Source organism: Polypterus senegalus, chromosome 2 (assembly GCF_016835505.1).
Source record: "Polypterus senegalus isolate Bchr_013 chromosome 2, ASM1683550v1, whole genome shotgun sequence".
Classification (NCBI taxonomy): Eukaryota; Metazoa; Chordata; class Cladistia; order Polypteriformes; family Polypteridae; genus Polypterus; species Polypterus senegalus.
Genome location: NC_053155.1, coordinates 217,500,949 through 217,528,619, shown reverse-complemented (window position 1 = coordinate 217,528,619; position 27,671 = coordinate 217,500,949).

Genomic DNA, 27,671 nt, shown 5'->3' with positions numbered 1-27,671 from the left:
TCCCCGAGATCTCTGCAGGAATACTCTGGGAAACTCTTAAGGCCTTCTTAAGAGGACAGATTATCTCATATCTTTCCCACAGAAATAAATCCGAAGCCAAGAAAGTAGCAGAGATAAAAAGCGAAATTACTAAAATAGATGAAGAACATGCCAGACTACCAAGTGAGACTCTACATAGGAGGAGGCAGGCTCTACATTCAGAATTAAACCTCTTGACAACTAAAGAAACTGAACAACTAATTTACAAATCCAGACATCATTACTATGAACATGGAGAGAAAGCTAATAAGCTTTTAGCTCAACAAATTCACAAGCAAGAAGTGCAATGCAATCTCGTAATACTAACACGAATGGAGATAAAATCATCGAACACAAAAATATAATGCACACTTTCAGAGACTACTATAAATCCCTATATACTACTGAGTTTAAAGAAGACAATACACAATCTAATGCATTTCTGGATACATTACAGATACCACAAATAGACGCTTTAGTGTGGAGGAACTTGATAAACCTCTGGCATTATCAGAATTACTAGATGCTATAAAGTCACGCCAAGGTGGAAAAGCAGCAGGCCCTGATGGCTACCCTGCAGAGTTTTACAAGAAATTCTCCGCTCAGCTAGCTCCCTCCTATTAGCAACATTTACAGAAGCCAGAGATAACCAATCTCTTCCACAAACCTTTCGCCAAGCACTAATCACTGTCTTTCCAAAACAAAATAAGGACTTATTACAATGTGCATCATACAGACCAATTTCACTTCTGAATAACGACGTTAAAATACTCTCTAAAATCATAGCTAGAAGGATGGAGAAAGTGCTCCCCTCGTAATATCACAAGACCAAACTGGATTTATTAGGGGCCACACTTATCTTCAAATCTTCACGCCTGTTTAATGTAATATACTCACCAACTAAATCAAACACCCCAGAAATATTATTATCATTGGATGCAGAAAAGCATTCGACATGATTGAATGGAAATACCTTTTACTACATTGGAGAAGTTTGGGTTTGGCCCGAACATTTGTGCATGGATTAAATTACTGTATACTAACCCAGAAGCTTCAGTTTGCATCAACAACATTTGCTCAGACTACTTTAAACTAGAACGTGGCACTAGACAAGGATGCCCTTTGTCACCACTGCTGTTTGCATTGCCATTGAACCACTGGCAATACATTGTCGAAATACTGATCAGATAAAGAGGATTAGCAGAGAAGGACTGGAACAGAAAATCTCATTATATGCAGATGACATGGTACTGTATATATCGGACCCAGAAAATTCTGTGCCTGCAGTCTTAGCAGCACTCACAGAATTTCAAAAGATCTCTGGTCTCAGAATTAATCTGAATAAAAGTGTACTCTTTCCAGTGAATTCTCAAGCATATAATATTAGATTAGACACCCTACCTTTTATCATTGCAGAACAGTTTAAATACCTCGGGGTAAACATCACAAGTAAACATAAAGCTCTTTATCAACAAAATTTCGCAGTCTGCATGGAAAAAATTAAACAAGACTTGCATAGATGGTCAACCCTTCATCTCACACTAGCTGGAAGAATTAACACTGTTAAGATGAATATTCTTCCTAAGCTCCTTTTTATTTCAAAACATCCCAATATACATTAATAAATCATTCTTTAAGCAATTAGATTCAACAATAACCTCATTTATTTGGAATTCAAAACATCCACGCATCAAAAGAGCGACCCTACAAAGACAAAAGGCAGAAGGTGGCATGGCTCTACCTAACTTCCAGTTTTATTACTGGGCAGCAAATATACAGGCGATAAGAACCTGGACACAAATAGAAGAACATACACAGGCTTGGACCGCAATAGAAGTAAAATCCTGCAGTACTTCTTTGTATTCCTTGCTCTGTGCTCCAATAAACACACGTTATCGGCAATACACTAATAACCCAATTGTGCTCCACTCACTTAGAATCTGGAACCAATGTAGAAAGCATTTTAAGACGGAGAAGCTTCTATCTGTGGCACCTCTGCAAGAGAACCACCTCTTTCAACCTTCACAAACATATGCAGTTTTAATATCTGGAAAAATTTGGAATTAACTTGCTTAGAGATCTTTATATAGACAACGTCTTTGCATCCTATGAACAATTACATTCCAAATTTAACATTCCAGCTACACATTTCTTTCACTATCTTCAAATCAGGAACTTTGTTAAACAGAACCTTCCAGATTTTCCTCATCTTGCACCCTCATCCATGCTGGAAAAATATTGCTCAATTTCAAGGAGTTAGACTCCATCTCTACAATATATAAAATCCTTTTACAATCCCTCCTTTCAAAGATCCAAGAGGACACTGGGAAAAGATCTCTCAATTAATATATCAGAAAAGGAGTGGAAAGTAGCAATGCAGAGAATTCACTCAAGCTCCATATGCAAAGCATACAATTATACAACTCAAAATTATATATCGAGCACATCTGTCTCGACTAAAACTCTCCAAAATGTTTCCAGGGCATGATCCAACCTGCGAACGTTGCAACCAAGTCCCAGCCTCACAGGTCACATGTTCTGGGCCTGCACCAAATTAACATTATTCTGGACAAAAATTTTAATTACCTTCAGACAGCCTTGGACTCACAATCCCTCCTAACCCATTAACAGCTGTGTTTGGGGTTGTTCCAGAGGGGTTTAAAGTGGAGAAAGACAAACAAACTGTGATTGCATTCACTACACTGTTGGCACGCAGACTCATTCTGATAAACTGGAAGAACCCAAACTCTCCTCTTTTAAGTCAGTGGGAAACTGTGTTATATTATTTGAAATTGGAAAAATCAAATACTCAGTTAGAGGATCTGTACAGACTTTTTCAAAACATGGCAGGATCTAATCAGTAATATTTTAAAATAAGTTCATAAAGCACAGAGAATTTTTTTTTTAAATTAGGTATGTTTACAAGCCTTAAATTTAACGTTATTTTGGCTTGCTCTCTCTCTCAGGGTGGGGATCGATCTGTTCTTAACTCAATTTTTCTTTTGTAAAATCTTGATTGCTTTGCATGGATTGTAATAAAATTAATTAAAATAATAATAAAAAAAAATCAATAAATAGAAAACAATCCTTTAAAACGAGGTTAAAACGTTCATCAGGAAGCAGTCTTTCAAAAACCAATGTCAAGCCCAGTGCTTCTTCTAAACCAGCTTCTCATCTACTAATCCCTTTAGGGCCCAGCAGCCGATGAGACACTCTCTCTCTCTGCAGCTGACCTTCTTTATTCCTTCTTCTACTACTGTCAGTCGCCTTACCGATCCTTGGCTGCGGTCAGCTCCCCCTGACAGTGACTTGGGAATTCCCCCCCGACCAAGGCTCTCACATAGGGGACACCACGTCCCACGTCCCAAGTCCCGACTCCCGCTGCCTTCCACAGAGATTTCTACGCCTTCCGGGCACTCCTGCCCTCCAAAGCAAACTCTGTGGGAGCGACCACAACCACTACTTCTCACAGGTGTTGGCCAAACACCCAGGCTACCTGCTCAGCTGCCACGAGCCTAACTCTCACTCGCTTCCTGCTGCACCGACTTGCTCTGTCTCGCCTCACTGCTTCCTTCTCTTTTTCTGTTTTGATCACTTTTCCTTCTAACCGACTCGCGCTTCTATATATTGAGGGCCCATAGCAGCTGCAGCACATTAACAGCCTCAAGAACATTCACAGATATGGGCAGTCTCCCACCTGTGCATTTGGGTGAGAATCGCCCACACCACAGATCGCCCTGAGATGCTACAGCCACCACGCCCCCTTGCTAAGCATTATTTATTATTTATTTAAAACAAAAACGGCCTTTGCTGGAAGAGCTGTGGACACATATCACCACAATCATTTGCCCAAAGAACAATTTGTCCAAGGTTTAGTCTGGTAGCATCATTAATAATATCTAAATTGTATTATAAATAACAGAGCTGCATTGTTGTGCCTAGATCCTTTCATCTCTTCCTTAAAGCTCTTTTACAGAGACCACAATTATAAGGTGTTTAACAACCAAATCAACAGGTGTAATATAAGACAATATTTACTTTTGCTCTTAGTTTTACTGCAGTACTTCAGTGAGTCACAATCTTTCATGGGTGTTCTGGTTATGGTACTTACATGTGCGAAGAGCAGGTACGTTCAAAATGAATAAAGGTGCAAAATCAAATTGTGACTGTGTGCTGTACAAGACTGTGATATGAAAGGCTAAGAAGTAAAGCTGTGTTTATAGTTTCAATGCGACTGGCATGAAGTCTTTGAAGTAAATGGTAGTAAAACATATATGAGTAATATCGCCAATCCATCCTTCTACCCGTTATCCAACCCGCTTTATCCTAGCTACAGGATCACGGGGGTCTGCTGGAGACAATCTAAGCCAACACAGTAGGCAAGGCAGGAAATAAACCCCAGGCAGGGTGCAAGCCCACTGCAGTGAGTAATATCAGAAAAACAATAATAGAAAATTTCCCAAAACTACCAGATTAATATAATCACCTTTATCTTCATCATTATTAAGTAAAGAGAAGCTTACACAATATTAGTAGTCTTTTTGCATTTCATCAGCTTTTATTCATTCTAGAGGTTTCATTGTTAAGCTAGTTCAGGGAATGAAATTTCTTGTTCGTATTTTTTATGAAGTCCAGTGCATGCTTCTTATAAACCTTCATTACCTTGATCAGTTGCCCCAGCACATTTTTTTATGACAGCCAAAGATCATAATTTTTAGGTGTACATTTTTCTTGACAGTCACAGATCATATTATGTTAGCAATCAGTTAGTCTTCCAGGTGTAATGACTTGTCAGACTTTTCAAGCAATAATGATATCCTGTAAAAACACAGTATTTATCATTCTCTGCTTCATACAGGACAGAGTTAATGTAGATGTGTCACACGCACTAAAAAATTCTTATGGAAAAAATGTAATAAGAATTCACATTTATAACTATAAACCTGTCATTAAAATTGGCAAAAATGCTGAAATTATTCATGGATTGTAATAATCTGAAATACTCAAAACCTTTACATATATTTTACACATAGCTATCAGTATTTAGAAGATTTACATTTAGCTTCAGGAGACTAATAATCGTGTGCTTAATCACTCTTTTACAGAAAATCGGTATGTGAGTCATTGGGAGTTCCAGTGTGATTTCAGCTGCTGTGCTGCTTCTGAGATTGCATTACAATGTCATCCACTACTCCAGAAATTGTCTGTATCACTGAACAGCTCTTTAGGCTGAAATTACATAGCCTTGTTCAATGCTACAATTTGTACTATCCCAATTTAGTGAAGCAGAGGCAGAATAACTGTGCTGATTATTTGAGAAAGTCTCTGACTGAAACATAATGTCATCACACAGACTCAGGGAAGGAAATGAGCATATGCAATACTCACAGAATGAATTATTTAACCTTCAAAAATGTAGATGATTCACTTTAACTACCCTTGAAGGTATGTTTCTAATTAGTATTTTTAATAAATTCAGTCTTTTTCATTGGAAACACTTTTGTCTCATCATTTTATACAATGTATACCTTACTAGTACATTTCATTAACATCATAATAATCAAATTATATTTTCACAAAACATAGTGAAGATTAAACATCTTTTTTTTAAAAGGCTGAGGAAAAACACCTCAAAAACAGTACATTTCAAAATACCCTTTTCCTTTTGTAGATTCCTTTGTTCAAATTCACAGTTGGAGATATATAGCCTGAAAGCTAGGTATGTTTAGAATCTGAAGCCCTTTAGAATAAAATTAATCACAGTCACCAAGATTTACAATCCTTTACACAATTTAGTACTCATTTAACATTATTATTAAAGACAATTTCCCATGTTGCATCTAAGAAATCAAGACTGAGGTTGATTCTTTAGTTATGATATCTCAGGGGTTGTATATCACTTCTTGCCCTCAAGACCACTGAGCTTCCACAGAGTCACAATAGATAAAGCATTTGTATAGCATAACAAGAAATAAATAACGAATCAGAAACCAAATAATTCACTGTGAAACAGTGGCCACAAAGCCTGACAGTCTCAGTGCAGATTGTTCGCGCTCCCAGTGTCTGTGTAAGATTTTCTTCAGGTTCTCAGGTTTTCCTCTGATTTTCTAATGATGTGCAGGTTAGGCTGGTTGGTAACTCTGAATTGCTCACAGGCATGGAGTGAGTGTTTGTATGAGTGTATCCTGCTATGAACTGGGAATTTGTCAAGGGTGGTTCTTGCTTGTTACTCTAAAACTGGCTTGATAGCTCCAGATCCCTGTGATATTAACAACAGATTAAGCAGGTTTGTGTCAACATTAACCCCTAAATCCTTTTAACAGGTTGGTTTCTGTAGGACAGTATCTACCATCTTGTACTGTCCTTTTGCCAGCGTGTAGCACTTTGCATTTTTCTATATTAAACTGTGTTTTCCAAGTATTCCTTCAGTTCTGAAACTTTTCTGATTCTTTCTGAATTGTTTTTGCTGTTTCCTCAGTGTCTCGAATTCCTTCAGTTTTTACTATCATCTGCTGATTTCACAATGAATGTAGTTTGCTACACTAGTGTGTATAGTGTAGTTTACTAACAATACTGGAATCAATGTCATTAATATAAATCATAAAAAGTAACAGACCAAGGACATAGCCTTGAGGGAATCCACTGAAGACCTCCTCCATGTGGCGCATACTCATCTTATCTGTACTCTTTGTCTTATATCAGTTAAACAATTTGAGATCCAGTTTTGTAGGCTAACTCTGAAGCCTTCTGCTTCTAGTTTTAGAATTAGTATTCAGTGTGGGACCTCTTTGGCTTTTTGAAGGACTAAGTAAATTATAATCATGTGCTTTGTTTGTCTGTTGCCTGTTCAAAAAATTCTAAAAGATTGTCTTGGTAAGATCTCTTTCTCATAAATCCATGCTAAATGCTATTTAATGTTATTTACATATACTGTATGTACTTTTTAAATGTATTTCTTATTATAGTTTCCATAATATTGAAAGGCACAGAAGTAGTAAGACATATTGGTCTGTAATTACTAGGGTTCGTTTTGTCTCCATTCTTAAAGATTGTAGTCACATTTACAACGTTCATGTCCTCAGCTACTTCTCCTTTCTCAACAGATTCTTAAATACTCAATGTGCAATCATTTACTATACCCTTCATTTGCTTATGGAGATACTGGTCAGCTCACGTGATAACAAGCAGCACTCAAAGTAAGAGTAGGATCAAACTCTAAATTCATCTGTTTTAGAGCACAGCTTTTCATTTTGATTTTTAATACATTTGCAAGGACGTCTGAAAACCTGTCTTCACTTTGGTTTATGGAATGGAAAACTATAACCAAGAGAGAATCTACAAAAAAGAAGCGTATTACATTTGGACTCAATCAAATTGCACTCATTTTAATGCATGTATGCATTTGACATGTCTTTTTCCTCATTATATAAAGAGTCTTGGGAAGACAGTCAGTCATTCATTATCCAACCAGCTATATCCTTACACAAGGTCACGGGGGTCTGCTGGAGCCAATCCCAGCCAACACAGGAACAAATCCGGGGCAGGGCTCTAGCCCACCACAGGGCACACACACACCAAGCACACACTAGGGACAATTTAGGATCACCAATACACCTAACCCGCATGTCTTTGGACTGTGGGAAGAAACTGGACCTCCCGGAGGAAACCCACACAGACATGGAGAGAACATGCAAACTCCACACAGGGAGGACCCGGGAAGTGAACCCACTTCTTCTTACTGTGAGGCAGCAGCGCTACCACTGCACCACCATGCCGCCCTGGGAAGACAGTTTTCTTGAAAATGAGCATAAGATGATTGATTGATTCTATTTTGATAGCATGTGGTTCACAATGCTTTATTTTATTATTTCATATACTTGCACTGTGTGTCTTAAAACTGACTGGAGTCACAGATAGGCCTGCTTTCTGACTCACAACCATTTGGTAAGTTTACATTTCTGGAGTCTATAACAGAAGTTAAGAAATTGTGAAAGGAGAAAGATACTGCTGTTAGGCTTCTCACTGTGCACACTGTTGACATTTTCTGGTCCTTGGGCAGGTTTTATTTATATCCCATTCATTTAAAAGGAGTTGGGTGATTGGTTATATTTATATTTAAAATTCAGTGATTTGGAGAGTATATTTGCAATTCAAGAAGAGCAAGTATATGTTATATTCAGATCCACCACTGTTATTTACCAGTTTACTTCATGAAGGAACCACTGTTTTGTTTTCATATGTGAGGATATTTGAACTGCATTTATTGCACTGTATTGGTTATACTTTTTCCTAGTACTTTTTATTATTTGTTATTATAAAAAGGGACCTGCAGAATAAATGGGAATTGTTTATGTAATTAAAGTTGCAGGTCTTTAATGAGAGAAAAATATCTTTGGTTCTGGTACAGTTAAAGTGTTATTGCCTACGTGTGCTTTATTTGGGGCCGGCATTCACAGGTAGTATTAAGTAATTGCAAAATGTTGATATTTGAATCAAAATTAAATGCTAAATTGAATTAAGCGATATGCATAATCTTCTTTTCTGGTAAGCTATGAAAATGGAACTGTCTGAGTGTCCGGGGTGCAATCTGAGATCAGTATTTCAGATTACACTTTTTAAGAAATTATTGCTGTCTTTAGCCCTTTTAAAGAATCTCATATATGTATAGTAAATGGCATATTGTGCTCTGTCAGTACCTTTTTCAAAAAATGTATGGTTCCTCACACCAGGGCTTTGTTGGTCCCTGCTCTTGCTCTTTTTCAACTTTTGTTATTAGCCATTTTACTTGTAAACTGGGCCGTTTATCACATTATTTAGTAATGACTGTTATTACCCTTATAGAGAAACACAGAGAAAATCATGTAACTCTTGTAAAAGCACAAGAGATGAAAAGAAATTAGAAATGCTTGAGTGAAAAAAAAAACATTTATTAGCCAAGGGCTGTAGTGGCTAGTTAATAATAATAATATTGATATTCATTAGTGCAAGTAGTAAGCTCAGATCTCTGTACTTTTCATCACTGGTCCACTAAAAGGTGGTATCTTCCTGTATCTATTTGGTTTTATGCTTGTATGAACAAGGGAGTGGAAGGTCACTCGTCCTTTACTAGGCTGGATCCCTCTGGTCAGCACAGCAACAGGAAGATCGGCAACTCACTTCCAAACCCTTCCCCTGGTCTACCATTCCTTTATAAGAGTTGGGGTAAGGCCTGATCATACATGACTGATGCTTAAACGTACACTGTTATGTATAATGTCACACATGAGCGCAGTTTGTCTCTTTTGGGGTTTGGAGTTAAAGATACTGTACATAAAAGAAGAATTAGGAGATTGCACCACAGCGCTTTTGCCTGTTTTTGTCTCGCTGTATCCTACTCACAGTGCCAGCTTGCTTTCTCCCTGGAAGCACATAAATATCTTGTACAACTAACAGCTGTCACACATGTGCAATCAGGAGGCAGTCAAAGAGCCTAAAGGTGAGTGAAACATCGCGAGATAGAGGGTTGTCACGTGGTACTTCCTGAATCTCTTTTGCCCGACAGAAAACTGGAAGAAAAATAACTCCTCCACTTCCGGATTCCAAAATGGCCACGACGACGTCACTTCCGGCTCCACCATGATGACGTCACTTCCGGCTCCATCAATTCACATCACCTCCGTCCCATCCTGATGACGTTGTTTCCGGTTCCTGTTTTCAAACGTCACTTACTGCCAAACATTTCCTGTCCCATAATCCTTCCCTCTATAAAGTCGCCATTTTTGTCTCAGGAAGATTGTTCATTGTTTTATTTTTAAGATTTGAATCGTGTTTTCTTTGATTGTCTGGACGACAATATATGGGGACGGTCCCCAAAACTTTTTCTTTGTTTGAGTATCATTCTTTTGAAGAAGAAACCTTATCACATTGGCGTAGCCAGCAGGATTGTTTTTCGTCGAGTTAAAAGATGTCGGAAGAACAGGACCTTAATTCTATTCTGAGCACCATCATGACGGATCTGCAAACCCTGAAGCTACAGATGGGTGAAACAAGGACCCAAGTAGCAAAAGCCAACGCTCATGCTGCTGCTGCTACTGCAAGTGCACGGATGGAGGTCGCTCGGCCACCACCTGTTGCTATAGCGACTCTAACAGAGTCAGATGACATTGAGACATATTTTTTGATTTTTGACCGTACCGCTAAGCGGAACGCATGGCCGAGGTCGGAATGGGCGTACATACTGGCTCCCTACCTGAAGGGAACGGCACAGAGAGCCTATTACGATCTAACTGAGGAGCAGGCAGCTGATTACGACGCTCTAAAAAAGGAGGTCTTCAAACGCTACGGCGTATCTCCGGAACAGCAGGCGAGAGAATGGAGGGAGTGGCAGTTTGATCCCGACAGACCTATAAGAACCCAGGGCTTTGAAGCCTGGGGAAAAGTATGTCGCTGGCTACGGCCCGATATAAATAATTCTCACAAAATGGCTGAACTGCTCGCTTGTGAAACTTTTGTGCATGCCCTCCCTGACCATATCGCCCAGCAAGTCCGGAAACATAATTTGGAGGACATGGACTCCTTGATCCAGATCACAGAGCGTCATTGGGCGGCTTGCAAATCAGGGAAATCAGAACGGTTCTCTCGTCGAACCCAACAGGCACGTGGGGCAACTCCTGAGCCCACCCAACAAGCTCCCAAGCCTGCCGTCCGTAAGCGGGACAGAGGTGCTAGTCTTCCCCACTGTTTCAAGTGTGGGGAGATTGGACATCTGTCCCCCAACTGTACCATCGAGCCTATGGATTGCTCATTAGTTAAGGGAGAAAGGTACTGTGCCACTGTGACAACCCTCTATCTCGCGATGTTTCACTCACCTTTAGGCTCTTTGACTGCCTCCTAATCGCACATGTGTGACACAGCCTATTGTGAATCTTGTGTGAAAGCCAGAGAATCTATATGGGAAAAACATTCCTGAGATGTATATGTGCATAGGTTAATCAAACGATTTGTTTTGAGACTGTTGAAATGTGCCTCAAAAGAAGATGGAAGCTATAATAATGAGCACCAGAGCTGAGCCTGATGCTACTGAGAAAGGCACTTGTTTCCTTGCACTAATTAACTTGAAGAAAGATGTGGGAAAATGTGTATATAATTAGATAAAGTCATATTTATCCTTATCTCCAAACACGTATACAGAGGATCAACAAACACTTAAAATAACAAAATGATAGGTACTATTTTAAAATAAATATTTTCTCTTCAGTTATCCGGTTGAGCACACCATCTTGTTGAGCGTAACTGTAACAATTCAGACACACTACTCAACTATAACTATACTGTACATGTACAACAGTATAGTAATCTGTAGTAATTTACCTACTATATTAAAAAAATCAGATACTAACTTAAAAGGCCATTACAGTTTCCCACTGCTAAAATTAATGCTTAACAAAGTTTAAACACAATTCTCACAGCTTCTCTCTTTTGCTCGGAAGAAGACTGAGATAACTGGGTTAGGTGGATAATAAACCTTTACTACCAGGAGAAACCAGAAAATATTTTTTTTAATAAAAATAATCCAGTTAAGAATCTGGTTATATACAGTGGTGTGCAAAAGTATTCAGTCTTCTTGAATGTCATCATAATTTTCTCCATGACAAAAAATGTGTACACTTATTTATCCATTCAGTATTTTTAATATGCTGTAACAATATATTTCCCAAGTCAAAATAAACCATTTTCTGTAGATATATAACTGATATATAACTACATTTTTTTACATTAAAACATCACCAACCTTACAAAGAGAAATATGTCTTAAATATACTGAATCTTTCGGAAGGTGTTTTTTTTTTTTACTACATAGCATTATTAAACTTTCTGTCTTCTCTGAATTCAGGTATTATTTAAAAATGTCAAAATTGTTTTTATTGTATGAAGCACTGCACCTTATAAACTTTTTTTGCTTACCCTGTCTCTCTATAATTCTCATAAATCTGTGTAGTGCATGTGGGTTAAAATAACTTTCTGGATCCACATTGCTAAAGTGTGGAGTTTCCCTCCCTAATTATATTTTCAGAAAGCCCATAATCATTTTAGATTACTTCTTTTTCTAAGTTTAATTTACGTACTGTATATACAGTATATAATCATGTTAAAATGATTTTAATAAAAAGAACAACATGATGAACCTTTCTTGTTACTGTTTTTGCTAAAGATTTAAATTTTTAGACATTAGTCTGACAGCTTGATACTGTATCAACTTTGAGTCTCTAGTTTATGTGTAAATGTCCTTAGAATGCCTTTGTATTTCTTTGCAACCCAATTTCAGATCCACCTTATGCTATACCCCTAGAGGCTTTTCATCTGCTTAGTTTTCCTGTTTAAGTACATATCTTTGAAAATTAACTAAATGTTTATCTGAAGGTGAAAAGGAAATCTTTAAAGGTGAAGATTTTTAAGAAATAGCACAGGGTAGTCAAAGATAAGAAACAGCATGGCATACTGCATAGTAGGTGTATACACAAATTAGAAACAAATAAAATAATAAAAAGCAGTAAATTTCTGTAGGAATTAATTTTCAAGCATTTAGAAAAATTATTAATATAAATAATATTATATGAATTATTAATATTGGGTAATGCCTTAAAGCCAATATTATGGGGGCCTGGCTGCCAAAATGCTGATATAATTTCTCACAGCAAAGCTACAAGGGATCGGGAGACCCACATAAATTTAGTGAGATTTCTGTTTTCAGTTTCCTTATGCATCCTGATGATCTCAGGTTTATCCTTCAAGATCTTTTTATGAAATCTGTAAGTTTTTCTTGCATAGAGCAGATAGAAATTTCTAATGGGAAGTTACTTGCTGGCTGTCATTGGCTTAAATTTCACGACAAAGACAAGTTTTGATGTCTTCCAGCTGGCTACTAACCAACTACTTTTTATGCTCCATTTTGTGCTTGTATGATTATCCGGCCCTGGAAATCTTGCTTAAGCTCCTCTCTCACATAAAGAATCACATTTTTCTGTTTAATCTCATACTATATTCTGAATTTTTGTTACCTTTTGCATTATAATCTGGTGGTATATTATGCCCAATTGGAGTATTACTGAAGAGTGCTGTCAACCAAGTTAGCAGCTCAACTAGAACTGCTGTGTGGGTTACTCAAGACTCAGGTTCATCATGAACTTTGTGAAATGCTTACATCTTTTTCTTCAGGATGCATCTTCACTCATGACTTCGCAGACTGGGGCACATATTCCTTCATTTCAGTTGGTCTTTCAGGCTTGTTTAGGAGGCATGCTCTTTATCATGAAAAATCATTGCAGAGGTATTATATGTGGGATATCCAAAAACATAAGATAAAAAAAATATATAGTAATGTTGCCAGGGAAAGTTTTCAAAACAAACCTTTTAGCATATGAAAATTTAAACCTTTAAAAGTGATTTTCAAATTAGAGCAAATACTTAAGTATTAATCACTCACTCAGTACTAATACAATTACTTTTTAGCTAGGCATATATATTGCATGATCGTACTGTAAATAACATCACTTAATATAAAGTGATACCAGAATTTTGCAAACAATAAATCAAATGTGCACTAAGAAATGCAGAGAAAGTTTTCATTGCGCAGTACAATCCTCTCAGTTCATTGTGCAAGGAATGGTTAAAGACTTCTTCAAAAGATTTTAAACTTTTAAAAAGTTTTTCTTTAGTTTCTAGCATTTATAGCTGCAACCAATTTTTTTTCTGTTTCTATTGCAGATGCAACTTACAAAATCAGAATAAAGTATAATTGGTAACATGATTTTTTCATAGGTTTTAGGAGAGGGATGTTTAGTATCAGGGTGGGGGCTTCACCCCTTCAAACTTTAATTATGTGGCAGACACAAGAAATGGGATCCTCAATGCTTCAGCATTTCCATGTGTATCACTTTAATGAACTCTGTCTAGAGCGCTTTTTGATTTTCTGATTTGTTTTTTTGGTGGTTTCCATGTTTTTTGACCTTTTCTCTGCTTTTACTTTTTTAAGTTGTTTTTTTTTTCTCTACTATTCTTGTTCTGGTTTGAATTCTCATTTATGACCCTTTTAGATAGATAGATAGATAGATAGATAGATAGATAGATAGATAGATAGATAGATAGATAGATAGATACTTTATTAATCCCAAGGGGAAAATTCACATACTCCAGCAGAAGCATACTGATAAAAATCAATATTAAATTAAAGAGTGATAAAAATGCAGGTATAACAGACAATACCTTTGTATAATGTTAACGTTTATCCCCTCCCCGAGTGGAATTGAAGAGTCGCATAGTGTGGGGGAGGAACGATCTCTTCAGTCTGTCAGTGGAGCAGGACAGTTACAAGTCTCCGCCTGGAGATGACACTGTTTAGTGGATGCAGTGGATTCTCCATGATTGACAGGAGCCTGCTCAGTGCCCGTTGCTCTGCCAGGGATGTCAAACTGTCCAGCTCCATGCCTACAATAGATCCTGCCTTCCTCACCAGTTTGTCCAGGTGTGAGGCGTCCCTCATAGCATAGAAGAGGGCACTTGCCACAACCATCTGATAGAACATCTGCAGCATCTTATTGCAGATTTTGAAGGACGCCAGTCTTCTAAGGAAGTATAGTCGGCTCTGTTCTCTCTTGCACAGAGCATCAGTATTGGCAGTCCAGTCCAATTTATCATCCAGCTGTACTCCCAGGTATTTATAGGTCTCTACTCTCTGCACACAGTCACCTCTGATGATCACGGGGTCCATGAGGGGCCTGGGTCTCCTAAAATCCACCACCAGCTCCTTGGTTTTGCTGGTGTTCAGGTGTAAGTGGTTTGAGTCGCACCATTCAACAAAGTCGTTGATTAGGTTCCTATACTCCTCCTCCTGCCCACTCCTGATGCAGCCTACGATAGCAGTGTCATCAGAGAACTTTTGCCCGTGGCTGGACTCCGAGTTGTATTGGAAGTCCGATGTATATAGGCTGAACAGGACCGGAGAAATTACAGTACCCTGCGGCGCTCCTGTGTTGCTGACCAGAATGTCAGACCTGTAGTTCCCGAGACGCACATACTGAGGTCTGTCTGTAAGACAGTCCACGATCCATGCCACCAGGTATGAATCAACTCCCATCTCTGTCTTTTGTGCTTGTTTGGATTCTGTGCTTGCTTTTGTTCTTTATATATTTGTTCTCTTCATTTTTTAGTTTTTCCATGAATGACCCATAGCCTGTTTTGTGGATTGGTCTTTTAGATTTCAGACTTGTTTCAATAAGCATTCATTATTTTAATTTGGCTTACCCTAATCTTCCTTACCTACTCACTGCCTGACTCAGTGGACGCATTGAGCTGTTGTGTATCTGACAGAATATAGTTCAACAGCCCAGCCACTAGACTGGCATATTTATTGTGTGAGCTTTAATGAAAGCTTTATGCTGAAGTGTTACATTCATTTCTTAGGAAATTCTGCTTCCGTTCCTATATTAAATACAGTTTATTAGTTTGCAGCAATATTTTGACATCTGAAGGAAAACATTTTTAGAAGTTAGCAAAAAGAGTTTAACATTTTTAGAATTTTAACCCTTTTCTGCTTTTTCATTGATTGTCTAATAAGTCTTTTCAATGAATCATATCAGCCTAATGCCCATTTAATCCTGAGGCACACCTCATCTGCAGGGCTGAATCGAGAGTACATGGCTCGCCCAGGTAGTGTTTAGTGTAAGCACCCACGATTCACAAAGGACATCATAAAGACAGTTCCCCTTAGTAATTGGTGCGCTTATGACCGCAAGTGAAACTGACAGTCTTCTCCCATTGAGAGTGCTGCCCTCGTGATGGCATGTGAAATTGATAGCCTTTTCCCCTATATGTATCACCATGTTTGCGTCTACTATGATCTTTCCCACTAGCAGGTGAGCTTAGCATCTGGTGCCCCTAGGTTGGTGCCTATGTGACGATGCCAGTTGCTTCCAGACTCGCTCTTCACATATGGGAGTCTGTAGAACCCAACACTGTCGATAGTTATGAACGAGACAAATGAGGACAAATCTCAGATGAAGCAAGGGGATGGTGAAAAGTGCTCAGGTGCTTTTATTAAAAACAGTCAAAAACAAAACTTAAAGTGTCCACTGTGCAGTGTTCTAAAAAACAGTACATACATAAATCCATAAAAACCAAGTGAAAGTGGGGATAAAAATCCACAATAAATAAATCTGTTAAAATCAGAGGTTAAAATGAGGTCTCTAACTCCTCCCGATCTCAGCACACCTCCCTCTATGTCTCCCCTGTTCACCCACCAGTCACGTAGCCAGTGGAAACTCAGCAGCCACAAACTCTTTTCTGCCGACCCCCGTCTTGGCTGCCACCAAACTGCGCAGCCAGACAGTCCGAGGTTGGGTCTCCTCCCATCTTCCTTCGCACTCACTCAGTTGCACCTCGGATGCCTAGGGAGGTCATATGCCTTGCCTGCCCCACTCCACCCAAATATTCCGTGGGGTGAACTAGCCCCTAAAGTGCTACAGCCTACGCTCCTTCGTGGGACCCCAGCTTGTACTGCCTTCTCCTTCCAGGTGGCCAGATCATCCTCCTAAGACTGTCTTTCACGTCATTTACCCTCCTTCTCTTTCTTTCAATCTTTTTTCCTTTTTTTTTCCTCTTGATCCCCCTGTGATGGCCCGTACTTATACATCTCCATGGGCGCAGCGCCTTAATCACACGCCACAGGAAGCCAATGAAGCAACTGGGAACGACTGCACCCACGTGTGCAAGTGCGAATCTCACCAATTACCTCATTAACTCCCCATGGTCGTGCAATCGCACCCACATAAACTGACATGGCTATCTGGATTTAAAACTGATCATATTTTTGAAGCTGCAGATCTGCTATACCACAGCCTACTCAGTCTATGCATAGAGCTAACCTTGCTCATCTAACGATAGGGCCGACAATTCACAAAGGTCATCAAAAAGACAGTCCCTCTCGGTGACTGGTGTGCTCATCACTACAGGTGAAATCAACAGCCTTCGCCCATGGAGACTCTCACCCTTGTGACAGCATGTGAAATTGACATCCTTGTCCTCCATGAGGATCACGACATTCACAACCACATGTAAAAATGATGGCCTTTCCCCTTAGCAGATCAGCTTAGCATCTGCAGTCACAGGGCTGGTGGGTTTTGGTGACTCCAAGTCATGGTTCCCCAGGGTTGGTGCCTACTCAGTCTATGTGTAGAGCTAGCCCTGCTCATCTAATGTTAGGACCAGTTACACTATAAGAGGTATTAGCAAGCACAAATAATACACTAGAAGTAGCAGACTAAAAAACTTTAAATTGCAACTTGTACTAATTCATAGATCAGACACCAAACTATTAGCCTTAATAGTGTGTTTTTTTAACAGTTTAGAAACTGGAAGTATTAACATTTCATTTTATTCAAGTTAAAATAATAAAATAATAATAGTTATAGTACACAGACACTATTTTGGAGCAGAATATTGTACCTGTGTACTCTACTATATCAAAGCTCTTCTTCACTATTTTCTGTCTGTTAATAGCCTAGATCAGCAATTAGTTAGTCTTGGGGTTAGCTTCTTATCATATTTTATGCTTATAAATAAGAGATGAATCAAGGAGGCTATAATCTTTGATTTATTTTCCTTTCATCATCTTAAAAGGAAGACATGTGGTGGGAAAAATTGAAAGGGCTGTGACTTTATTTTCTAATAATACTATTGTACAAAACTGTGAATGAAGAGCCACTATCAAAGTCTGATTTGTCTATTGAACATCATCAGAGTTTTTTCAAAAAGAAAATTCCACAAAGTGAGCTGCTAAAATCTGTTTTCTTTAAATTTCTCGTCTAGTATGCTATTACATCACAAACCCATTAGGTTGTTTTGCAAGTACATATTAGATATCACTCATTAAATTATTTTATACATTACTTTAAACTTTCGAGGTGCATTTCTTGAATATGAAATTAAAATGTTCTAGATACATTAAAAACAGTGAAGCAAAGCTAGTTTAGTCTTAATTTACATAGCAGAACAAATGCATCTCCTCAACCCGCCCTATAATTATTTTTATATTCTATTTCTTTACATTTGCTTATTAATTTTTACTCCATTTGGAAAGCCACCAAATAATAAGAGATGTAATTTTTTTTCCCCTTAATTACCCCAATGGACACACAGCAACATTAGACCAAAATCAATCTTTGATATATTCCTGGAATGATTTCCAGTTTCTGTCACCTTTGAAAGTCAGGAGGTTTCCAAGGAAACCATTGCTATTATACATACCCTGGAGAAAGCAGAGATTTGCACTTTTCACCAGGCACATGGCAGTGAAACAATTCTGTCTATCAAAAATAATTAAAAAGGGATTGCTAATTAGAAACATGCAGAATACGATTACCCCTATTGTGTACTATAATTATGCACACCTCTATCTCTTAAATGCCACCTACTGTGCATATCCATTGACCAACAAAGCAATAACTAGTATTAAAATATCTTTAGGGAAAAGGTAAGGCAGAATGCTGCATAAAGCAAAGGTTTATATATAAAATATGCATCTAGGGACATATCTAATTGTAATAATTAATGATTACATTTTCACTTGCTCACATGCAAATTTATGCACAACTTCTAAGCACATTTTAAAAATACACTTTTCCTCAGTATTCTTAATAAAAGTAAAAACTTACTTATCATTTGAAGCTGTCAAATTATATTTTGGAGACTCCACGTTTCCAAATATTCAGTAAAATACATACAGATATTGTATATGGCATGCATTAATGAAATTAGCATTCAAGTCTGCATGCAACACATTTATATAAAAAGCAAGCATTTCAAAATGAGTGTGACTGAGTAAAGGAGAGAGCGTAGCTTTGTTTGGTTTTATTTTAAAGTATGGTGCCAAATGTTCTTAGGGATGATCACCTAAAATACTAAAACAAGGGTTGCACAGTTTTTCTTATGTTTTGAATAGCAGGGTTCCTTTGGTGTGCACTAGTGCTTATATAAATCCCAAAAGAATGGTTGATACAAACTTTTAAAAAGTATAAAAATGTGCTAAATGTTGCAATATTAAATAGCTACTTGCATCTAAGACTAATGCAGAATACTTAATAATAGTATGAGCATTACTGTATATATGATGTTTCTTAAATACAGCCTAAATAAGTTGGCAACATAGCACATAGACACACATTAGTTCCCATTTAGTATTTAGAAGTCCTCAGGGTGTCTTTTACCTCAATTTACTTTATGATTTCTAGTGCTCATATTTCGGAGGCACAGCAGGAGACTAACACCTACTGCTTTTTGACTTAAGTGATAGAACAAATGGTCAGTACATTAAACTTTAAGGGTTTGCAGCCAATGGGTGGCTAAATTTAGACTATTCCTTTTCCAAACACAAAACAATAATTTCTCTTACAGTTAAGAGAAGCAACTAAATATTTAATATATGTTATGTTTCATGCATATCTTAAATGTCAAGACTTCTTTGCCATTCACTGGGTTAATGGTAAGACTAGTTTTTGGAGGGATCAGGTATTAAATTTTTATTTTGTTTAGGTTGTGTATATAAAGGTATAAATCCAACAGAAAATGAAAAATGTCCAAGAGCAGGAAGTAATGTAATCTAGCATTAAGAAATTTAATTTATATATATAGGGCGGTACAGTGGCGCAGTGGGTAGCAGTTAGGAGACCCGAGTTTGCTTGCCGGGTCCTCCCTGTGTAGAGTTTGCATGTTCTCTCCTTATCTGCATGGGTTTTCTCCGGGTACTCCGGTTTCCTCCCACAGTCCAAAGACATGCAGGTGTGTGTGTGTGTGTGTGCCCGGCGGTGGGCTGGCACCCTGCCCAGGTTTGTTTCCTGCCTTGCTCCCTGTGTTGGCCTTGACTGGCTCCAGCAGACCCCCGTGACCCTGTAGTTAGGATATAGCGGGTTGGATATCACTATATATTTGGATAGTGAAAAGTGTCATTTAATTCATTCCAATGCCATTAGGCTCTAAACTTTAATTTAAAAACTATTAAATTAAAACTTAAAATGCAAAACTTAATGTCAACACTTATGGAATGTGAGTAATTTCTCAGCACAAAATTTAATTAAGTTAAGACCTGAAAGTCCCCACAGTACTGTTTTATGCAACATTCCTGTTTATCTCTGTTTTTTTTGTGCTGCTATAGGCGAAAACACAATAAGACTGTGTATTCTTAAATCAAAGTACAAAACGTCTTCCGCATTATACCAGATTCAGACTACTAGTGAGTAAGTGATTAGAATCAGTGAGTCAGTTTTTGTTTTGATGCAATTTCAGTCACAGTGGGCACAGCTAAGCAAATAATGCAAGCAACAACGAGCATCGTGTGTTAAATTTTAGTTATGCTTTTAGTTTAGTGCTAAAGAGAAATATGTATTTGTTTTGTTATATTTTATTATAAGTAGTCTTCACACAGTATCAATAAATATAAACAGAATATCACCCACCAATGAAGAAAAAAACTTTAAAAACTGAAATTTTTTATCTTGTTTTCACTTCTAAAAACCTCTATAAAGCAGTGCCATAATATTAGAAAACAAATGCCATATATAATATATAAAACATGTATCAATTGTCTATCCATTTTCTGTGCCTTACTATTTGTTACAGCATTGTATGCAGCCAGCAAAAAGTCTTGAGCTGTAGCCAACTTTAGGTGGCATACAAATCCATCAATGGACACAATCTCATACACACACACACAAAATCACTTACACATGACTGTCCTCACTCCAGACCAAGGATCCTCCATCCTCCTCAAAGCCTGTCTTTGAACTGCAAGAAAATAACAAAGTCCCTGAAATAAATACACACAAAAACAGGGAAACCATATTATCAAACAGAGGAGGCATAAGAACTATGTGATAGCAAATGATGGGTTATGCATTAAAGTCGAAACACCTCACTCAATGCGAACCTAGTCATTTAGTACTGTGCAGTATGCTTCTAAAAACTGTAATATGAGATATTTTATTGAAGTGTTTTAATGTAGGGTTTAAGATAGATGGCAAAACATTGTTTTTACCTTCCAAAGTTTGTGTTTATTGTTTGTTTTTTTTTTGCCTTCGTAACATTTCACTGACCATCTGACCATCAAAGAGTATCTAAGTATAGAAACAAAGTGAAGGCTAATGGTTGCAATATGAAAGCAGAGAAACAAGTGGAAATTATTAGAAGAAAACTACATGTGCTTCTTACTGTTAGTTCTATTGCTTGTTGAATAGCAAAGAGTTTGTGGCATTACATCTACAGTAATACAAACTTTGCACCACAGTATATGACATTTTTATGAAAAATAACAATGTGATATAAGCATAAGTACTACTTACTTCAGCTCTAGTTTTCCCATGTTTCAACACAACACTATAATATCCATCCATCCATTTTCCAACCCGCTGAATCCAAATACAGGGTCACGGGGGTCTGCTGGAGCCAATCCCAGCCAACACAGGGCACAAGGCAGGAACCAATCCAGGGCAGGGTGCCAACCCACCACAGGACACACACACAAGCACACACTAGGGCCAATTTCGAATCGCCAATCCACCTAACCTGCATGTCTTTGGATTGTGGGAGGAAACCGGAGCACCCGGAGGAAACCCACGCAGACACGGGAGAACATGCAAACTCCACGCAGGGAGGACCCGGGAAGCGAACCCGGGTCTCCTAACTGCGAGGCAGCAGCACTACCACTGCGCCACCATGCTGCCCACACTATAATATTCTTTAATTTAAAATGTTTATTTTGGAGAAATTTGTCATTATGTTGCCACATAAACTATATGTGCAGAACAGCAGAAACAGTTTAATAGTTTAAGGATTATCCAAAATAAATGTTGAATACTATCCCAATGATGAACAGTTACTAAGACACAGAATTCCCCAGAATGCCAATCATATTTATTTAACAGATTTTTCTTTACAGAACTATGTAATTGTGTAATCATTTATCTCTTTTCTGGATATTCTATAGCAGTATAATGTCATTTTATAACGGACTGCAACGCATTCAACATGTGATCTCACTAGTACTGCATGTTTATTGTGAAAATTAAGTTTGTCAACTTTGATTTCTCTACAACAAAACACACTATTTTCTTTTAGCACTAGCTTTTTTTTTTACCTGTTCAACTATGCAAAATGATTATTCCACTAGTAACGTCACATATTTCTTCTAAAATGTTCCTGCATTCTCAGAATTGTGTCATTATATAGTATAAGCAATGGTTCCTGTAGCGCCAATTCGCATATTTCTGAAAGTCTCTTCACTGCACTCCCTCTCTAAAGTGTGTTCTTGTAAAGCCTGTTTCTCAGACTCATTACTTTCTCACCTCCTGTCTGGTGTTATACTTGCCATCTTTAAAGGTGACTCTCCCTGCGTGCATCCTACACCTTTTCTTCTCTTTGTGCATCTCCTACATTTGCACTTCCTCTTCCGTCACATCACCAAAGCCTAACTAACCAAGCAGATTGCTCAGTGGAACTTGACGCACAGACCTTAATGCTTTAATTATATACAGTAGTAGATGTAATTTTGTATATCGTATATGTAGAACTTGACTTTTATTTACATTAAACTTAACTTGCCAAAATATAAGTTTTGCCCCAGTTCATTGACAGATTTTTTTTTTGATTTTTGGCTTATTTCTTACCCACCTTCAAACCATAGCCTGAATCACTGTGCCTTGTAGCATGATGGCTTTCATTGCATGAGATATCATATCACAAGCATTTTCAAAATCAAGGTAAATATTATTTTGTATTGTGATAAAATCAAGCATTTTTTATTGAGCCATTTTCAGGTGAAACACACAACTTATAAAAAAAAAATAACTATTTTATATTTTATAAGCTGTATATTATATTTTCTCAAGCTGTTCTAAATACATTTGGTCTTTTTGTTGACATTCTAGGGGTCAATTTTTCATTATTAACTCTCTACCTGTTTGCTTTTATGTGCTTTAAAGCATTACTGCTAATAACTTTCTGTTGTGTTAACCAGAATGGAAAATGTTGGAAATTTAACAGGAAAAGGAAGTGATCAATAATTTTGATTTCAATAGGCACTGTGTGTGAATTAAAGACAATATTTAAAGGAACAGAGTTTAAAGATTAACAACAAATCAAATCAGATTTCATTTTAAGAAGAGTATTTTTTAATTACAGTTTGTAAATTATATGAAAGAAAACCACTTACTAAGTATAATTATAACCCGTGACATTGAAGTGAAAAAGGTATGAATAATACAAAGGAATAATGTCTTGTTTCTATAAAGGACAGAAGCCATTGATTGCGCAGTTACACGTAATGAATTATTTTTAATTTGGTCACAAAATGAAATTGGTAATACACTAAGCCTTGCGGCACAACACATTTCAGTTATATAGATTGTCTGTTGTAAGGAAATAAGTAATCACAATTATATAATCAATCCTGAATTCATAAAGCAAATAGTTCAGTAAGTGACAGCCAAGAAAATGAAACATAAGCGCCGGAGGAGATAATATCCTTGAAGCACACATTCTTGGGATCAAAATTAATTTAGGAATATATGGACCTGATGAACAGAAGGCAAACAATTATAATGGCAGGTATCAGTCTTGTATTGATTAAGTTATTTTATGGTTTGAATGTAGCACAGCTAAGACCAGATTTATCTTATTAAAACAGACTTCCATTTTTTGTGTTCTTTTTTAAGATATGTTTGAAACAGGTTAATCTGGAGTCCTTGAAATATCAATGGGTAAGTATGTTTTTTTAATATTGAAATTTTCTTAATCATTCAAAAACAGATAACGAATCAGAAAGAATAATAAGTAATAATGATACATTTTATGTATAAAGAACTTTCAAATGCTTAAACCGCTTAAAATGGATATACTGTATTAAGCTTATGCAGTACACAGTGTACAGTAAATGGTGTATGTATTTTATAAAATGTAAAGCAGTGGTCATCATGGTCTGTTTTCACTGTTTACTCTCATATTGTTCATACTTCAGAGAGATACAGCATTCTTTTCTTCAGTGGGTTTTGTGAGTTGTCAATACTAAAGGATATATACAGATGGTAGATAACATCTGTAGATGTTTCGGATGCTTTCATGCAGATGGAATATTTTAAGACAGTAACATATACATAATTATCATTTATGCTGTGACATGTGGTATGTCTCCTGATGTAAATCAACCTTAAGTCGTCATTTTTTATCAAAACAGAAACCACGGCTAGCTGCAATAGCAGGAAATCAACAGATTAAATACAGTGGAACTCAGATTAGTATAGCCGGGGAAAGAAAAAAAAAAAAAAGCAAGAAATGATGGATAATGCCAACGCTGTGGCAACATTCATTATAATTTATTTGAAAATAAGAAACTAAAAAGCAAATCTTTTTGCATGTATGGTAAGGACATTTTGTTATTTTGTAGTTTATCATTGCAGCAGCAATCTATCATCCATTCATAAGGTGTAGTAGAAAAGTAAAAAAATATTTTCATGTTTATAAATGTGCATAGTAAGTTGCACTGAGAAAACATTATGTATCCCCTGCTGTTGTCATTGTGAGGAGTGTCACAGGTCACCCCAGAGGACCAGAGGAGGGCTTATGCCTCCCCCAAACCACATGCGGGTGACCTTGTAGGGGCCGGTGGTCCCACCAGGGGTGCCCCAATGCCTTTGGAGCCCTGGGGAAGAGGATCAAGGATGCCCGGAGTGCTTCCAGGTGTGCAGCCGGCACTTCCACCACACACATCTGGGTGATTATAAAAGGGGCCACCTCCCTCCATACGATCGCTTAAGTTGGGTGAGGAGAAGGACGGAGATCGGGAGGAGAGGAGTGAGGTAGCCTGAAGGACGAAGGCATTGGTAGAGAGGACTGGACTTTGGGGACTTTTGGGGTTTGTGTTGCACTTTTGTAAATATGGACTTGTGTAATAAACGTGTGGTGGGTGATTCAAATGTGTCCACCTGTCTGTGTCCGGGCCAGCGTCCACAGGAAGCATACTGGTGTACAAACCAGAAAATCTGGAAACAAGATAATAATTATGCAGAATAACGTATCTTTTTAATTAAAGCCATAAGAAACTTAAAATAGACAGTTCTCTTTAATATGTATGTGGTACTGCAGTGCTATCACAATTAGAGAATGAACTCAATCTGCATCACCTTTTGAAAAAGTTCACTAGGTCTGAAAAATAACTTTTAGAAATAATCTGAAAAAATAACACTAGACAGGAGACTACATCTGTTAGATGCAGACACTGCCACTTTACCAACTGGTAAGATAAAGAACCACTTGCTAAATATGTAGGCGCGAGTAAACAGTATCATATCTGACCATTTGCCTGCCTTTACAATGACTAAAATGAGGGAAAAATTAGGAGGGATGTTTTTTTAATTGATCGAGTGATGTGTCTATTTGTTTCTTGTAAAACTTCAATGCTGTGAACCTAAGCACCAATCCCTGTCCTGTCCAGATTTGTCTAACAACATTTAAACAGGTATTTTCTGAAGCACTAATTGCAAGATTTTGTTTGATAGAGACAGTTGTAGTGGCTGCTTGCAGTGTGTCCATGGTCCCCTCTCATTTCTTTAATCCATCAAATAAATGGGGTGCTCTTCTGGATTCTTCTTGTTGAATCACAGATAACAGTAACAGACTGTTACCATCATTATTTTAAAATGGATTTTAAAAGGCTTGGTTCCTTTTTAAAAAGTGTTTACTGTTTTACGGACGTCTCAGTAATTTTGTGACATCTACATTCAAAGACTGTCAGCAGTGTCAGCAAATTTAACCTAAGTAAAAAATACACACATTTAGGTCAATACAGAAACAGCCTTTAGTCACATCCAAAACTCTGACTATGGCTCTGTTGGTATATAGAAAAACTGGCTACTTTACTTAATGATGCCTTTTTATCTACTTCAGAGAATTATTCTGTGTTTGATGTCTTTAATGCATTAAGGGCACATATTCTAAGAAATTAATGACTACTTAGGGATTTAAATTTTGGTTAGTTTCTTCATTCTATATGCTACTTCAAAAAAATTCTACCTGCAATATTGAAACTGCTGCAATAGTGAGCACTTCTGCCTTGCAGATCTACCATTCTGGCTATGAATCCTTCCACTGCATGTTGTTTGTGAGGAGTTTGCTTGTTCTCCTGGTGTTGGATTAGGTTATCCTTCGCATACCCCCAGTTTTCTTCTCACTTATCAACACAAGTGTAAAACATGACTGCAGATTGATCCTGAGTCAGTGTGAGTGTTGGTTTGTGTGTGCTAAGTACTGTACAAGTACGTGCTACAATGGACTGCTGGCTCCTGTCCTTAGGGGTTAAGATAGGCTCTCCAAAACCCTAAGTTGGGTTAAGTAGGTATGAGAATGTTTTGTTGTTAATGTTTCTCACATCTGACAATAAAATTAATATTCTCTTTGTAGAATGTGAATGATTCTTAACATGAAAGTCAACTCTGTGATTAAAGTGTGGAAATTTTTGGATGTTTGATAAATTTCGCTTTTTTCTTTATGGGTGTTGAGTTGGTCTGCCACACTGCCATACTTACTGATCAACTTCTTGGAGTCAGATTGGACAGGGTTTTCATACACCCTCCTTTTGCCCCTGCCCCTGTTTATTGCTATATTGACTCATGTACTTTACATTTTTCATCAATCCTAGTTTGTTGATTGTTTGGCTTTCATTTCCCATTGTGCTTCTCTGCTGTATGTTTCCTAATTGCAAAGCCAGAAAGATGCAGGGGTAGGAAACACTCCTGTGGAAGAAAGAGTGAAAGGTTTACATATGTTTGCTTGGTAATACTGGTAGGAGTTTCGAGTGAGACTTTCATTAATCTTGTTTTGACAGTTGAGTTAAGAGTTCATCATGGTGGCTTTGTAGGTGAAAGCCCTGTGAGTTATCCTCAGGGCTTATGCTGCTGGTAATGTGGCACTACAATGACATTGGTGGGTTGTGATTTGTGATTTAATGTGAGAGTCTAAATTCAACCTAGCTGCAACAGCTGCAGTCAATAAAAGCCTCTGCTGGAAGAGAGAAAGGAAAAGTGAGGAAAAAGAAGAAAGGTCTAGGATGAGAAGAACCTGAGTGGACAAATGAATGGGGAAAGAAAGAATCGGGATTCAGCCATATAGTGCCAGGACTCACAGTTGGAGGACATTCCCAGAATATGTGGAAAAAACAAAAGTGACATAAAAGATCTAATTGTAGTCCCATTATCTAACATATCCGTTAGGAGTAGGGTACAGTCTGTGAACAAATTGAAATTGTAAGTGTCAGGGATTAAAATGTTTAGAGCAATTTTTGATATTTAGAAGGATGGCTTGCCAGCACAATGCAAAGGAGCAAGCTAAATATACTGTATGCTTTGATTTCTTAGCTTTCTCTGACTTGTTTAACTCTCAGCAATGTGGTGTGGTTATTGTAGTGCAGCACAAATTACAACTTGAAAACTCCCAGCCTGAAATTATTAATACAATTATGATTCTTTAAGATTCCCATTCAAGAATCATTTTTTACAATTCCAATGTCTCCTACACCCTTTTGCATTTACACAGTAACCAGACAGTTTTTTTTAATCTTTTTGTGGAGTGTCTTGCTATTG